The following is a 16,720-nucleotide window of genomic DNA, read 5'->3' on the forward strand; positions in this document are numbered from 1 at the left end:
CAAAATTTTCAAAGTTTAGTTTTTCAGTTTTTCGGCTATACTGAGCCGTGTGTATGTCTGATTCTGACGGCTTATACACCATTTGAAAGCTTAAGTTAACACTATTAATTTGATGTATTTGCGGTTCTCCTGGCTCTTCTTGATCCGAATATATATACCCCCAAAACATATGCCGTTTTGTACCTACCAAGTCCTATAGCTGGCTTATGGGTGGTCAAAAGTCACAAACTACACCGGTTCTAAATCGGCCCTGACCCCCTCTTCAAACACAGAGGAAAAATATCAAATCGGTTTAACTTTCAAACACACATACATATATATCCACAAATATTTTCCCTTTTTTAAATAAAAATTAAGTCACATTTCTAAGCTCTATAACTTTTGAATGGTATAACCGATTTTCAAAATTAGACATGCGTTGGAAAGGTAATGATCAGTACTGTTAGAAGCCGCAAAGGTCGGACTTAAATTTTTGAAGTTTTTGGGAGTTTTGGGGGCCAGAACGAAAAACAGACCTAAATAGGAAGGGCCGTAAAATCGACACCCTTGGACCAAAATGGATGGTTGTTATATGAATGGGTGAGTCTTTTTCTGAACTTAAAGATGGGAGTTGGCACAATTTTCAATTCAGTCAGATTTAGAAAATTGAAAATTTCGTGTATATAATAGTGTCGCGTGTAGGGGGGCGTATTTCTGCGCCACTGGCGAGAACTGCCGTTCTCTGGTAATTTTTTCGATATAAAACTAACAGCTTCGATAACCAATAAATCGAAAACTATTAATTTTATCAAAAAAATGTATAATGAACATTTTTTGCTTATAATTAATATTTTTACCAGCATTTGCGGTCAAAATATAATAAAAAATTTCCACCCTCGAGATGAGGTGGCAACAACCCCATGGTAAAAGCGTCTTTCGGCATCATATAGATTTTGATCCTTGGACTATCCACTATTTATTTTCAAATTTTCAAGCAAATCTATCCATTCTGTAAAAATTGCGAAGTGAAAAATTTCAGTTCCTGGACTAATTATACTTTTGGAGCTCTATAACTTCTGAACGGTTTACCTGATGTTGATCACTAAACATGAATTTGAAACGTATTGACAAGTAGTATCTGACCAGCATCCAAGATCGAGTATGATAACTGAACGTATTACAGGAATTATTGAGCTTGAAAAACCGTTTTTCCCGTAAGAAATAGATTTGATTATACTTATGAAGCCTATAACTTAAAAATTCGAATTTTCCCAGATATGAGGTATACACCGTTAGACGCGTCCTGAGTCCTTCTACAAACGCTCAGTTATTGGTGCAATTCGTAGGTTGAAATTTTGAGTAATTGTCGAAAAACCAAAATTTTCAAAGTTTAATTTTTCAGTTTTTTGGCTATGGCGAGCAGTGTGTATGTCTCAGCTTGATCGCTTAGGCGCCACTTGAAAGCTTAACTCAACCCTATTGATTTGGTGTATTTGCGGTTTTCCTGTCTTTCCTCGAACCTAAGATATATACGCCCAAAAAATATGCTATTTTGTATCTACCTAGTCCTCTAGCTGGCTTACGGGTAGTCAGAAGTCAAAAATTAGACCGGTTCTGAATCGGCCCTCACACCTTCTTGAAACACAGAAAAAAAAATTCAGATCGGTGTAACTTTTCCACACACATACATACATACATACATACATACATACATACATACATACATATCCACAAACATTTTCCATTTTTTAAATAAAAATTGAGTCATATTTCTGAGCTCGATAACTTTTGAATGGTATAACCGATTTTCAAAATTAAACATGCGTTGGAAAGGTAATAATCTCTGCTATCAGAAGCCGCAAAGGTCGGGCTTAAATTTTTGAAATTTTTGGGAGTTTTGGGGACGAGAACGAAAAACAGGCTTTAAATGGGAAGGGCCGTAAAATCCACAACCTTGGACCAAAATGGAGAGGTAACATATGGATGGACGAGTCTTTTCCTAAACTTTAAGATGGGATTTGGCCCAATTTTCAATTCAGTCAGGTTTAGAAAATCGAAAATTTCGTGTATATATAGTGTCGCTTGTAGGGGTGTTGTGCGCCACTGGTGAGAACTGTCGTTCTCTGTGGATGGGTAAACTTTGGTTTTAATTGTTTAAGGTCACCCAAAGTCCCATTTAACGACGATGTTAACATTATGTCATATAGCTCTGTAACCAAAGCACTTAGAGACCTAATTTTTGTCTTATTTTGAAACTACATATATTGTTTAGTCCCGCGTAGATTTTTGTAAAGTTAGAGTGAAAGAAACGTTTATTTTAAAATTTTTTAAAATACTCTTTCAAAAAAACCCAAAAAAGTTTAGATTTTATTTTTTATTTTACTTGGTTTTGTACATTTTTCAATAAAAATTTACGCGGGACTAGATATTATCTATCTACAATTACTGTAAAAATTTGGATCTTTTATCATCTCAGGAAACAAAGATATCTGACATCAAAAGTTAAAAACCTAGTATTCGGGAAATCGCAAAAACATAAAACACTCTAATAGGCTATAAAGCTACCGGTACACGGTAAGTTGAGTGCAGACGTTCAGAAAACAAATAGTTTTGTAACCATGGATATTTTATACTATAATGTGTTATATATCGTTGGAAAGAGAAGATTTCAGAGAATAATTTTCAATCATAACCCAAAAAAGTTAAAAAGGTAAATTTTCGGACTTTGGGTGCCCTTAAATAATGGTTGTTTTATGCTTTAGGATATAATATCATAATATTTCAACCCTTAAAAACCACCCTTAAAAACATTACAATTTTTATAAGTAGATAATTTAATAGATCTATATAGAAAAAAAAGTAGAGTTAAAGAATTACAAAAACATTAATTTACACAAAAATACGAATTTACAAATATGTACAAATACAAATACAATTAGTTTTTTTAGTCATTTTTCAGTATACGACCCGGTTCTGTGGTATTATACATACATTGAAAATGATCCATAAGCAGACAATTCGAATTTATAGAAAACAAAATTCGTTTTATTAACATGGCTCCTTAATTTTTGGCGATAAAAAGTTTTTTCAAAAATGATTTTGTAGTATTTTTGAAGAGCTATAAGACTATGTAAACTAACTTTCGTAACATTCCTTAGTTTTTAATTGGGGTGGGTTTAAAGGGCGAATAAGGGGGTGTTTGCTCGTAAATAGAGGTTTTAAACAGTCTCGCTAACTATCCACTGCAATGAAAATCTATGTACAAACGAATTTTAGTAATTAAAAAAACTACAATTTAGTAATCCATCATTTTTTTCGTATCTCCAATGTTTTCGGAGATATTTTGAAGTAAATGGTGAAAAATGGGAAATTGCAAAAAATAATTTTTTTTAAACTTCAATTTTTCTAAAATTAGGCCTTTTAAATAAGACAAACTTCTTGGTTGTATTTATAATACAAATATGAAAGGAATTACAGAAAGGCGAAGAATACTTTTTAATTAGGAGGGTAGTTACGGTGTCATTTTCACTGATTTTTCCATAGAGAAAAGCAGGTACCGACCTTTTTTTGATCATAAGCCGCTTAAGTTTCATGCAAGTAACTCTATATTATTATTTTTTGAAAGGCCTAACTGTATAATTCAAAAAATATAATTTAGGTTTTCCTCGAAAAATGCAAACTTTTTTCGTTATTTGGTTTTGAATATTTCAAATTATGCATTTGACGAAAACAGCTAACTTTTAACATGCCGTATCTCGGTTTGTGTTGGTCTTAAAGATATAACAGAACAAGAATTTGGTTTATATTACTAAAAGATACAATTTTGATATCCACAAGTTTTTTAATAAATGCATATTTTTCGAGGTATTCTCAAAAAACCCTCTAAAAAAGTCGATTTCTTCGTCGAAAAACTGTTACTTTCAAGCGCGAATAACTCGAAAGAGATTAGTTTTACGAAGATAATGTAAAAAATATTTTTTTCTTAGAATTAATTTTTACATCGATTTACATGGTTTAAATGTAATAAAAAATTCTCGCCCCAGAGATGGGCTGGTAACCCCCCCCCCCCAAGCTTTTAGTGTACAGCGGCATGTTATAGAAAATGATCCTTGGACTCTTCCCTACCTTCTGTGAAAATTTCTTTGAAATCCATGCTGGGCGAAAAAATTGCAAGCCAAAATGCTTCATTTCCTCGACTATAAGTATTTTATTCATACGAACATCTTCTATGTTAAGATATATTATGTTAATGAAAACTTTAATCCAGCTACATCCTAAAATACTTTCCAAATATTTTTATCTTCTAAAACTAACCAGTTAACTTTTACGTGATATTGAATTCTGTGGGATATAAATAGCAAAATAAAAAAAAACACAAAAACAAAAAACCGACTACTAAAACTATCTGGCAAGGCTTTCCGAAAGATAGCAGCTGCTTGTTCGAAACAATTTTATTATACCAGACGAATAGAGAGCTTCCCCAGGATTAACGAAGGTTCGCTACACAATGGATTAAAAGTGGAAATTAAAAAAATAAACAATCAAACGTTGTTCGCCCTCGTTGTTTAGTTCCTCTTTGGTAAAGCGCTCACTCTTAATTTGTGGCTAAATTGAGATGGAAGTTTCTAAAAGCAATCGCATTAATACTGCTCATGAGGATCCCTGCCAGAAAATTAGTGCGGCCTATACGTAGTTTGATTAATTTTATTTTGATTAACTTCTGTCTTTCTCGTGCAAATATTTTTAATTATAATTATTTAAAATAAGTATTAAATTATTTAAAATAGGTATTTAATATATATTATGATATTGAATATACAGTGTTAACCAAAAGCTCCCTACCCCACCATCTGTTCAACGGTTATAGTTATAATAGTGAAATTTAGACGGAGGAAATAAAATATAACGACCTGATCGTAGTAAGACCAGAGCATTAAGCAACACAACACTTCTGGGAGAAAGGAGGGGAGAAATTCCTTGAATATCCCTTAGGATAATCAAAAGAAAATGTCCACCGTTCCATCCATTAGACTTTTGTGCTCTACTCGACTGCTCAGCCCTGGAGTCTTTCAGTGTTCATTCTCTCTTTAGACCTATCCCAGAAAAGTACAGGAAATAAAAAAAAAGAATGTGTGTACTTTGTACGCACGTAAGAATTTATACTTCTATTATAATATAATCTTACTTCATATTATGATTTCAACGAAATCAATATACCTATCTACTTTAAACAGTTTTTTTTATTGTATTTAAATATTAAACTAATTTTAGAAAGAACAAAATGAATACCAGAAATTAAAATACAAAAAAAGAATGTGTGTGTACTTTGTACGCACCTAAAAAGTTATACTTTTATTATATGATTTCAACGAAATAAATATACTTAAAAGTTTATTTGTACTTTATTTAATTAATAAACTAATTTTGATATTACCACTTTCAAAAATTTTTCATTAAAACAACACTAAAAATTAAAATAAAAGGATAACAATCGTCCGTGTCAGGATTTGAAACCGGGACCTTCGCGTTATGTAGTCGAATGCTCTACCAATAAGTCATCAGGGTTTTGTTTTTACGGCTTCTGGGACGTAATTAGAAACGACGGTGACAAATAGATCAAGTGAAGTATTAAATAGAAAAATGTTTAAAATACTTATTATCTTACTCCCAGTGAAGACAAATCCAAAGACACAAAAATTATAATAAATATATTTACTAAAAACATTTTCAATAATATAATAAATATATTTACTAAAACCACTAATAATATATTATTTTCACGCACACCTTATTTGCGCTACATAACTTAAAAGATGTAGCGACCATTTTTTAATATAATACTGTCCGTGTGCGCATGCGCCGGGACTGTAAAAATTCACCCTCGTGCCTAAAGAAGTATAACTTCAAAAATTTACGAAATCATGCTAGATATACATATATTTATTCAATAAAAAAATTAACAAAGGTCATATTATTATTATGATGAATAGGCAACAAAATAAATTTCCAAAACTGTGACAGACAGAGACTTTGCTGGTTACCGGTATAAGAATAATTAAGGTACATAAGTACTTAGCTTTTAATTGTTCCTTTAGGAGTCACGCAGTTCTTCAGGAAGGGTTCCAGCCTTTGCAGGAAGTAGCTGCTGCCGGTAGTTGATGAAAAAATCTTGAGGGCTATCTCGTAGAAATCATTCTGATGCATCAGTAGTTGTTGTGGACCCAAGGTACTATGGGCGATTGCAAATCGGTTCTGGTTGTGCATTCAAGGTACTATGGGCACTTGCAAATCATTTCTGTAAGTGGTAGTGGTTGGCTACAGTTTGCTCCCCAAAGTAGTGGCCGTGTACCTATCGGCTAAACACTAACACAATTTGTGCGAATATTGCTCATTATGTGGTTATGATGGAAGAAGCCGAGTACTTTGTATCGGCGTAAATACCTTGGAACGGCTTAAAAGAATAGGACAAAGTAATTTGATGATAGTCCGGTCGCTTGTAAAATATAGTACGAGGGAAAAATACCAAGCGCAGCTTGGTGTAGCGTTCAGTCGGCTGATCGAAACATCACAAAACAGACGTATGATTCTCAACTAGTCATAACAGGTGACATAATAGTGACAGACGACGTTACAGAGCCACTGTGACAGATAATTTTAAATGAGACCTTATAGCAAATGATATCTCGTTTGGAAGGTGTTAAACGTATTTATTGAATTATACTAATTTTGTTTGGTTTTAAGATGATTTTGATGAATAAAATATTAAGTAAATCCTAAAATTGTAGCATTTCATTTAATTAATAAAGTTCGCATCTTGTTCTTTTTCAAAAAAGTTGACATTGGCGTAAAAACAATGACACAACTTTTCTTGCAAATAGTCAAGCATAGTCAATTGATCTCATACGACGGGTTGAAAACAAGTCAAATATTTCGCCTGCGGTTATACATATCAAAGGCAAAGATCATAATAGTGTATATACTACCCAATCATCCACACATAACCACGATTGACCGGTTTGAGATTGTGAGCTTATACCTACTTATATCTGGGATCGTTATAGGGCGGTCAATGAGGGTATTTGGCTCCAAATTCCATCCTACTACATCGATTTACTTGATATTTTCACAGTAAGTAGGGAATAGCTCAAGAAACAAAGTTACCCTATGGCGATGTGCGCTTTTATCTTGGGGGTGGTTCCCACCCCCTCTCGCTGGTGAAAAATGTTTTGGTTAAAATAGCCACGGAAGAGGCTAGAGAACCTAATTTTGAGCAAAAACTGTTCTATAATTATTTTTGAAAACTCAATACTTTTTGAGTTATTCGTGGTTAAAAATTGGCCATTTTCATTGAAAAATTTTTTTTTTTTTTTTTTTTTTATTTAACGTCCTAATTTATTTACAATCTGTAAAACAAGTTACAATAAGTAAATGTTGTGACCACTAGTGTAGGTGACTTGGAGAAAATGATTCAATAATCATTTTCTTTACAAATATTTTACATAGATATAAAATTGTTTGTCTCTGGGAATTACGGCACATATAACTAAAATCGCGATGGTAAATCACTAGGTGTATTTCGTCTAAGTCTCCGTCTGACTGGTTGGCTCATCAGGTTTCTGGCTAGTACATTTGGATGTTGTGCCAGTCTGTCTTCGTATTTCTGTGCAAAGTTGGTAATTTCTTCTTTTACTGTTGAAATTTCTAGATCGCGTCTAATAATAATATTTGCAACATACCATGGGGCATTTGTGATTATTCGAAGAACCTTCGACTGGAACCTCTCCAAGATTTCGATATTGGAGTTTGATGCAGTACCCCAAAGTTGGATCCCGTAAGTCCATATTGGCTTCAAAATTGCTTTGTAGACAAGTACTTTATTTTTCATCGAAAGTGATGATTTGTGACCAATCAGCCAGTAAAGATTGTGTAATTTGAGACCAAGTTGTTTACGCTTCATAAAAATGTGTGTTCTCCAGTTTAATCTTTGGTCTAGATGCATTCCAAGGTATTTGACTGTTGCTTGCTGTTTTAGTTGGTGGTTGTTGATATATACAGGCGGGCAGTGACCTTTACGGTTTGTGAAGGTAATATGAACCGACTTTGTTTCATTTGTTTGAAAACGCCACCGTTTTAACCAAGTTTGCATTTTGTTGAGGCTGGTTTGCAGAAGTTGAGAAGCTATCCGTGGGTCCTGATGTACTGACATCACTGCTGCATTGAAAAATGACACCTTTTCGGACGGATTTTTGCGAATACATTAAAAACTATGCATCTAACAAAAAAACTATTTAAAATATTTCTGTAGGTTATAAAAAAACAAAGAGATTCATTCCTTCATAAATCTTCTAGTTAAAGTACAAAGAGGGATATTATGGTAGGTAAGAAGAGTTTGTTTTTTTGCTGCATACTCAAATCGGTGTATTCAACTTGAAATAACAGAGAAACTGTCGATTTTAGGTGTATAATGATTAGGGAGCGAATTTTATGCTAAATGCATATTGCATGCATATTTCGCATATTTGAGAACTTTACTAAATTTTGCATATTTTAAAAAAAACATGCATATTTTGTGCCTACTTAAAAACATTTAAGTCCAAAAAAATTTTTTTTTAATTTTTTAATTCGACACAAAATATTTCTCAGCACAGGCTGTCGTATCTATTAATTCGAGAACTACCTGAAGAGAGACGGCTCATTCACTGCCTTTTCAATTTTTTTTTTTTAGAAAATACCCGATCTTTACACAAAGTACTTATAGTGCTTAGAGCACGCCGTTATAAAATTATTGTAGGATGTTAAAATTATGAAGGATGGTTTACCGGGAAATCCGAATTTTATTTACTTTTATTATTTAGTAGGTACCTATAATTCTGGTGATTCTTTTAAACCCCTATTGTTAAGAGAATTTACACCTTTAACCATCGTTTTATTTTACGATTTTCTAACGGAAATTATTAACGGAACATATTAGGGGTGAATTCCCTGATGTAAATGTACTAATAAGTAGCGTAAAAAAGTATTCGTCAAAAGTCCTTTACGGGTTCAGTTGTACAGGAACAAACTACCTAATGGTCCTTTACCTCCCGGTCCAGTACTGACTAGGTGGGGAACTTGGTTGGAAGCTGCAATTTTTTATGCAGGATTTTTGGCTTTAACAAGTTATTTTAAATACGCCCCAATTATTTCTGTTGATGTTGAAAGGAGTTTTTCAAGTTATAAAAATATTTTATCTGATATGTTTCCTCGTAAAAAAATTGGAAAAACACATTGTAGTGAATTATAATCGAAGATATAGGTATATATTGATGTTGTTGTTTTATTTTAAATAGGTAACTATTGGTATCAGTTTTTGTAAAAAATGTGAATAAATTGTATATATAAAAAATAATGATTTTATTTGAAAGATAATAAATAAGACTACCGACCCCCCTCTAAAAGAACCCCCTAGAATAGAATAGAACAGAAAATTTGTGGTTTCTCGAAATGCGCATTTTTTTAATTCTTGCGCATATCTTACGCATATTTCGTAATTTTTTACTGCATATATATGCGCATATTGTCTCAAAATTGATCGCATATAAATCCGCTCCCTAATAATGATACTAATAACTTTTGTAGTGCTTGAAAATTTCTTTAAAATGAGCAATACTAAATGTCGATTACATTCAAACTAAGCGAGATATTCTGTAAAAAAGTTGATCAGTAATGTATTTTAAGAAGAAATGAGAAGAATATTTAACCCCTCATCCATCAGAATTTAAATACATCGTTTTCCTTCTACAATACTTTTTATTATAGTGTTATTTTTATGTTCAAAAAGTTGGACTGGATTGAAATAAATAGTTTTTGATACGAGATATAGATAAGAGATACGAAAAAATGATACCACACACAAATGTAGGGCTTTCTCAGATAAAAATTTCCTTTTTAGTTTTCAGTACTGTATCTCATATTATTTTCAAGTTACATGGAGAACAAGGAAGATTGTTAAGAAAATTTAAAAATGCGCTCTATAATTTGATCTTTTTTTTCTTCAAAATCCATTCATTTTAAACCCGTCCAAATTTTTGAATATAGAAATAACACTATCATAAAAGGTATTGTGGAAGGAAACCGATGCATTTACATTTTTGTGGATGGGAGTTAAAATTACTTCTCATTTTTCTTACATTACATTAGTTATCAATTTTGTTTTCAGCATATCTCGCTTAGTTTTAACGTAATGAACCTACTGATATAGCTCATTTTAAAAGTCTTTTCAAGCTCTACAAAAGGTATTAGTAGCATTATACACCCAAAATCGACCGTTTTTCTGTTATTTCAAGTTGAATTCACCAATTTGAGAATGTACCAAAAAACAAACTATTTTCACCTATCATATCTTTTTTTGTGTTATAACTAGAAGATTTATGAAGGCAAGTGTCTCTTTGTTTTTTTTTATAACCTACAAAAATGTTTAATATAATTTTTTTAGTTAGACGCATAGTGTTTAAGGTATTCGCAAAAAACCGTTCGAAAAGGTATTATGTTTCAATGAAAATGGCCAATTTTCAACCACGAATATCTCAAAAAAATATTGAGTTTTCAAAAAAAAAATTATAGAACAGTTTTTGCTTAGAATCAGGTTCTCTAGCGAATTCCGTGGTAATTTTAACCAAAAAAATTTCCACCCATAAGAAGGGTTGGGAACCACCCCCAAGATAAAAGCACACATCGGCATAGGGTAGACTTTGAATTAGGAGATAATTAGAGGCTAGGCCCAAAATTTCATTAAAATCCATGCAGTAGGATAGAATTCCGAGGTAATATCCTATCCTTGCTCCCATTGACTGGCGTATTAAAATAAGTATATAATGATATTCAATATACAGTGTTAACCAAAAGCGCCTACCCCACCGTATCTTTTCAACGGTTATAGTTATAATAGTGAAATTTAGATGGAGGAAATAAACTGTAACGACCTGATCGTAGTAAGACTAGAGCATTAAGCAATACCACACTGCTGGAGAAAGGAGGGGAGAAATTCCTTGAATATCCCTTACGATAATCAAAAGAAAATGTCCACCATTCCATCCATTAGACTGGTGCTCGACTGCTCAGTCCTGAATTCGTTTCAGTGTTCATTCTCTCTTTATACCTATCCCAGAAAGGTACAGGAAATAAAAAAAGAATGTGTGTGTACTTTGTTCGGCACCTGAGAAGTTATACTTCTATTATAATATAGTCTAACTTCATATTATGATTTCAACGAAATCCATATACCTATCTACTTTAAACAGTTTTTTTGTATTGTATTTAAATATTAAACTAATTTTAGAAAGAACAAAAAGAATACCAAAAATTAAAATCAAAAAAGAATGTGTGTGTACTTTGTACGCACGTAAGAAGTTATAATTCTATTATATGATTTCAACGAAATAAATATACTTAAAATTTATTTGTATTTTATTTAATTAATAGACTAATTTTAATATTACCACTTTCAAAATTTTTTTGACGCAGACCGCAGACGTTCGGATAAAATTAGCGTCTCTTTGCAAAGACAATGACGTCGACTTTGCAAAGTAACAAGACACTTACTCAACACACACACTACACATTACACCTGAGTGATAAGTTATACAATTACGTGGCAAATGTTCTAGTTCTAAAGCAAAGCCAGAATCAGAGAAAAAAAAAACAATCGTCCGTGTCAGGATTTGAACCCGGGTTCGATTGACCTTCGCGTTATGTAGTCAAATGCTCTACCAATAAGTCATCAGGGTTTTGTTTTTACGGCTTCTGGGACGTAATTACAAACGACGGTGACAAATAGAACAAGTGAAGTATTAAATATAAAAATGTTTAAAATACTTATTATCTTACTCCCAAGGAAGACAAATCCAAAGACACAAAAATTATAATAAATATATTTACTAAAAACACTATATATTATTTTCAAACCTTAGTTGCGCTGATACATACATAAATTGGATGATTTAGCCACTAACAACATACTGTTGGTGTGTACATGCGTCAGGGAATTTAAAAATTCACCCTCGTGCCTAAAGAAGTAAAACTTAAAAAAAAAGGATATAACTTTGTCAGGATTTGAACAGGGGACATCTGGATCTCCAGACGAGTGCTCTACCAATCAGCTACCACGGCTTTTGTATTCAGTGGATCATTTCTCGGACATAATAACAATCGCGGTGACAGATACTTTAAATGAAAATAAACATTTTCAATAATACTTATTAGGAGGAAGGCAAATCCACAGACATAAAAGTTATAATAAATGTATTTACTAAAAACACTACTAATATATTCTTTTCACGCACACCTTATTTGCGCTACATAACTTAAAAGATGTAGCGACTATTTTTTAATACCCTACTGGCCGTGGGCACATGCGCCGGGGAATGTAAAAATTCACCCTCGTGCCTAAAGAAGTATAACTTCAAAAATTTACGAACTCATGCTAGATATACATATATTTATTCAATAAAAAAATTAACAAAAGTCATATTATTATTATGATGAAAAGGCAACAAAATAAATTTCCAAAACTGTCAGAGACAGAGACTTTGCTGGTTACCGGTATAAGAATAATTAAGTTATACAAGTACTCAGCTTTTAATCGTTCCTTTAGAAGTGACGCAGTTCTTCAGGAAGGGTTCCAATCTTTGTAGGAAGTAGCTGCTGCCGGTAGTTTCTGGAAAAGTCTTGAGGGCTATCTCGTAGAAATCATTCTGATGTATCAGTAGTTGTTGTGGACCCAAGGTACTATGGGCAGTTGCAAATCAGTTATGGTTGTGGACTCAAGGTACTATGGCCTTTGAAAATAATTTCTGTAAGTGGTAGTGGTTGGCTACAGTTTGCTCCCCAAAGTAGTGGCCGTGTACCTATCGGCCTAAACACTAACACAATGTGTGCGAATATTGCTCATTTGCTTGGTAATGGTGGAAAAAGCCGAATACAAATTTGTATCGGCTTAAATACTTTGGAACGTTATCCAGGGAAAGATAAAAGGCCGAAGATCACAAGAAATATCCCCAACAAGACGGATCGACCAAATTAAAGGAATAAACAAAGACGTATGCATGACTTAAAAAATCCTGGCTGAAAAACATTCGCGACTGGACCGGGAAAAGCACACAAACTCTGCGGGACTGTGAAAAGCAGAAGGTGGAGGCAAAGCAATGGTTACAGCCAACCTTCATTAGTTTAGTCGGCACTAGAAGAACAAGAATTGACCAAAAACAGCTATCTTTGGAAATAGACAATACACGATATAACGATAACCAACACACTTCCTACGGAAGTCAGGACTGAAGAGAGAGAAAGTATATTTTCAAATGATTTGCTGAAGATTGTTTTAGAGTATAAATTGAATAATATAGGCGACAATACACAGCCCGGTCGCACTTCTCTATTAACAGATATAATTTTGACAGATTTTTATCAATTCTGATTTTTGGTGTTTGCTTACTTAATTAATAATTAGGCTTATTTCTTTGTTGTCTTATCCCATGAATATTTTTCAGTATGTTTCATAAGTGTTTATTTCTTCAAAGATTCCTATTGTTAAAAAAATTATGTAATAAACTGACTAAAAACAAGAATTCTGCATATTTATTTCTCTCTTTAAGTACATATTCAAATTTCAAAATTATATTTATTGGCGTAACCAAAACGAAAATCTCTACCTTTGTTGATTTGACATACATAAAATATGTACACAGCATTATAGGTTGATGTATTTACTCTTGGATCCTCCTTTATTCTGCTTGTAATGTATTTCCTTGTTTGTCTGTAAATAACGGGAGACCAACAGAATGAGAATATTCCATTGAACTACTCAAAACGAATTATGTCATTAGGCTTTTTGATGTAATATAATGTAGGTTTGTTTTCTGGATGATAACGATTTGTCGAACAAAGTGGAAGTATATTCTGGTTTTGGAAATATTCATACTCGTATGTGTTTATTAAGCGCCTTTATTATTTAAGGTGCCAAAATAATAAGGCACATTATAGTCGGAGAGATAGAAGCGGATTTTGTTCGTGATAAGTAATATGGAAAAACTATACGGGGATATGTTAAATTAGTTGTGTACATGACTTTCACCAACGATCGGAAACCAGAGTGGGGGCCGAGGGTAGTTATAAGGGGTCAAAGTCGCGGTTTTTATTATTTTTTTTGTGACGCTCATGATCGAGATAGTGCACCAAAATTTGGGAATAAGTAGGTCATGACGTAACTAAGTAAAATCGCTAGGGGCGGAACGCTGCGTGGCCGACAAAGGGGTGGGGCAGGGGTAAATGCAAAATATATAAGGGGTTTTTTGCGACGTTCGTGAACGAGAGAGTGCACCAAAATTTGGAAATAAGTAGACTATGACAAAACTAAGTAAAATCCTCAGAGCCGGAGACCCGAGGTGGGTGACGAGGGGAGTTCTTCTTCTTCTTCTTAACTCAGGCGAGACTCGTTAGTCTCTGGCACTTGGTCATAAGACCTTTTTACCAAACCCTGTTCTTCTCCTTAAAATTTAATAAGTCATGTGGCCTCAACGAAGGCCAACAGTTTTCTTATTGGTAGTTTTAGGATCTCTTCTGGTTCAAACCTCATTTGACCAGTGAAGTTCTGCCTTACATCACCTAGCACACTGCAATAGCATATTATGTGTATGGCAGTTTCTTCTTCAATTTCGCACTTTCTGCACCATGGTTCATTCACCTTACCTAGCTTGTATAGGTGATTTCTTAAACGACAATGTCCAGTCACCATTTCAGTGACCGTTTTGATCTCTCGTTTATTGAGGTTGATCAAACTGTTCGAGAGTTTTTTATCAATATTCTTGATTATTTTTTTAGTCTCGATTTGCCCTTGAGTGGTTCTCCATTTATTTTGATGATTCTTTATCAGCCATTTCTGAACCTCGTTTTTCATAGCATCTTTAGTGATGCCACAGAAAGTTTCTGGGCCTTCAAAAGTTTTTCTCGAGCCGTGTTTCGCTAACATATCTGCTCGTTCGTTCCCATGCACTCCTTCATGACCCGGCACCCATATTAAAGACACTTTATTGTCTTTTGCCAGGTTATTGAGGAGATCTTTGCAGTTTCTCACCAGTTTTGATTTGGTGAGAGGGTTCTTTACAGCCAGAATAGCCGATTGGCTATCTATGTAAATGTTGATTCTCTTAGCTTTAGGGTCCTCATCAATGATTTCATCAATGCAGGCCACCAAAGCAAAAACTTCAGCCTGGAACACCGTTGTATGTTGACCTAGGCTGTAAGATTTATTATAGTTACATGTTTGCCCAAAGACTCCTGATCCAGTACCATGGGCAGTTTTAGATCCATCAGTGAACCGTAATTAATGTTTGGGACTTTTTGTTCTCTAGATGGTATAATTGTGTTAATCTTCTCAGTGAAGATTAGTTCTGGTATCGTCATATCTAAGTTCACCATAAAGATGTATTCCTCAAGTATAGTCCCAGTAATGTTTGTGTGGCTATTCAATACATAATTTGGCCTCCAAGTATTGTTTGCTTTGAGCCTCAGGATGGTCATAAAGGCTACCGCCGAAATATACAATTCCAGCGGAGGGAGACCTGTGATAGCCTCTAATGAAGCGGTTCCTGTATTATTCAAGGCTCCTGTTATATTTAGAAGCGCTTGTCTTTGTAGGGTGGTGAGAGTGGTCACACAAGATTGCAAAGCCGTCTTTCTCCACCAGAGTACTGACCCCTAAGTAACTGTCGGTCGTATCACTGATGTGTACAACCAACATATCACCTTTGGTTTCAATCCCCAGGTTTTACCTACACCTCGTCTGCAGTTCCAGAAGAGTCGCTTAGCCCTATTGGTTATATTGGTAATATGAGTATTCCAATTGAGTTTCGAATCCAGGGTTACTCCTAGATACTTACCCTCATTGGTTCTTTCCAGTACCTCTCCAAATAATTTCAGCTCACTCAGTCCAGTAAGCTTCCTCTTATTTGTAAAGGCTACCAGTTTAGTTTTAGAAGGGTTCACGGAGAGGTTCTCTTTCAGACACCAGTTCTCTATGTAGTGAAGGGCATATCGCATCTGATACGCAACAGTGCTGGGAAATTTTCCCCTAGTTACTATCACGATATCATCTGCGAAACCCTGGACCCAGATTCCTTGGACGCTTAGCCCATGAATCAGATCATCGACAAATATGTTCCATAATGACGGTGACAATACACCGCCTTGAGGGCATCCCTTAGTTGCCCTCAGATTTATGGTATCTTCATGCGTATCTGTGGATATTATTCTGCTCTGAAGCATCTGAATAATCCACTTGCATGTTGTGTTGTTGATTTTCTTCCTCACCAGTGCGCTTTGTATAGACTCGATTGAGGTATTATCAAATGCACCTTGTATATCTAAAAATGCAGCAAGGGCGACTTCTTTCTGATGCAGACTCCTTTCGAGTTCCGACACTAGATTGTGCAGGGCGGCCTCGCCTGATTTCCCTGCCTGATACGCCCATTGCCGTTGGTGCAGTGGATTTTCATTTAAATTGTTTTTCTTGATGTGTTCATTCAAGATTTTTTCCATGGTTTTTAACATGAATGAGGTCAGCCTTATAGGCCTGTAGGATTTTGCTAAGGTGTAATCTGTTTTTCCTGGTTTGGGAATAAACGCCACCCTTGCCCTCCTCCAAGATTTGGAAATGTATCCCAGAGCATGGCTAGCTCTAAATATTGTGATCAGGGGACCCATGATT

This window comes from Diabrotica virgifera, chromosome 1, assembly GCF_917563875.1.
Source record: "Diabrotica virgifera virgifera chromosome 1, PGI_DIABVI_V3a".
NCBI lineage: Eukaryota > Metazoa > Arthropoda > Insecta > Coleoptera > Chrysomelidae > Diabrotica > Diabrotica virgifera.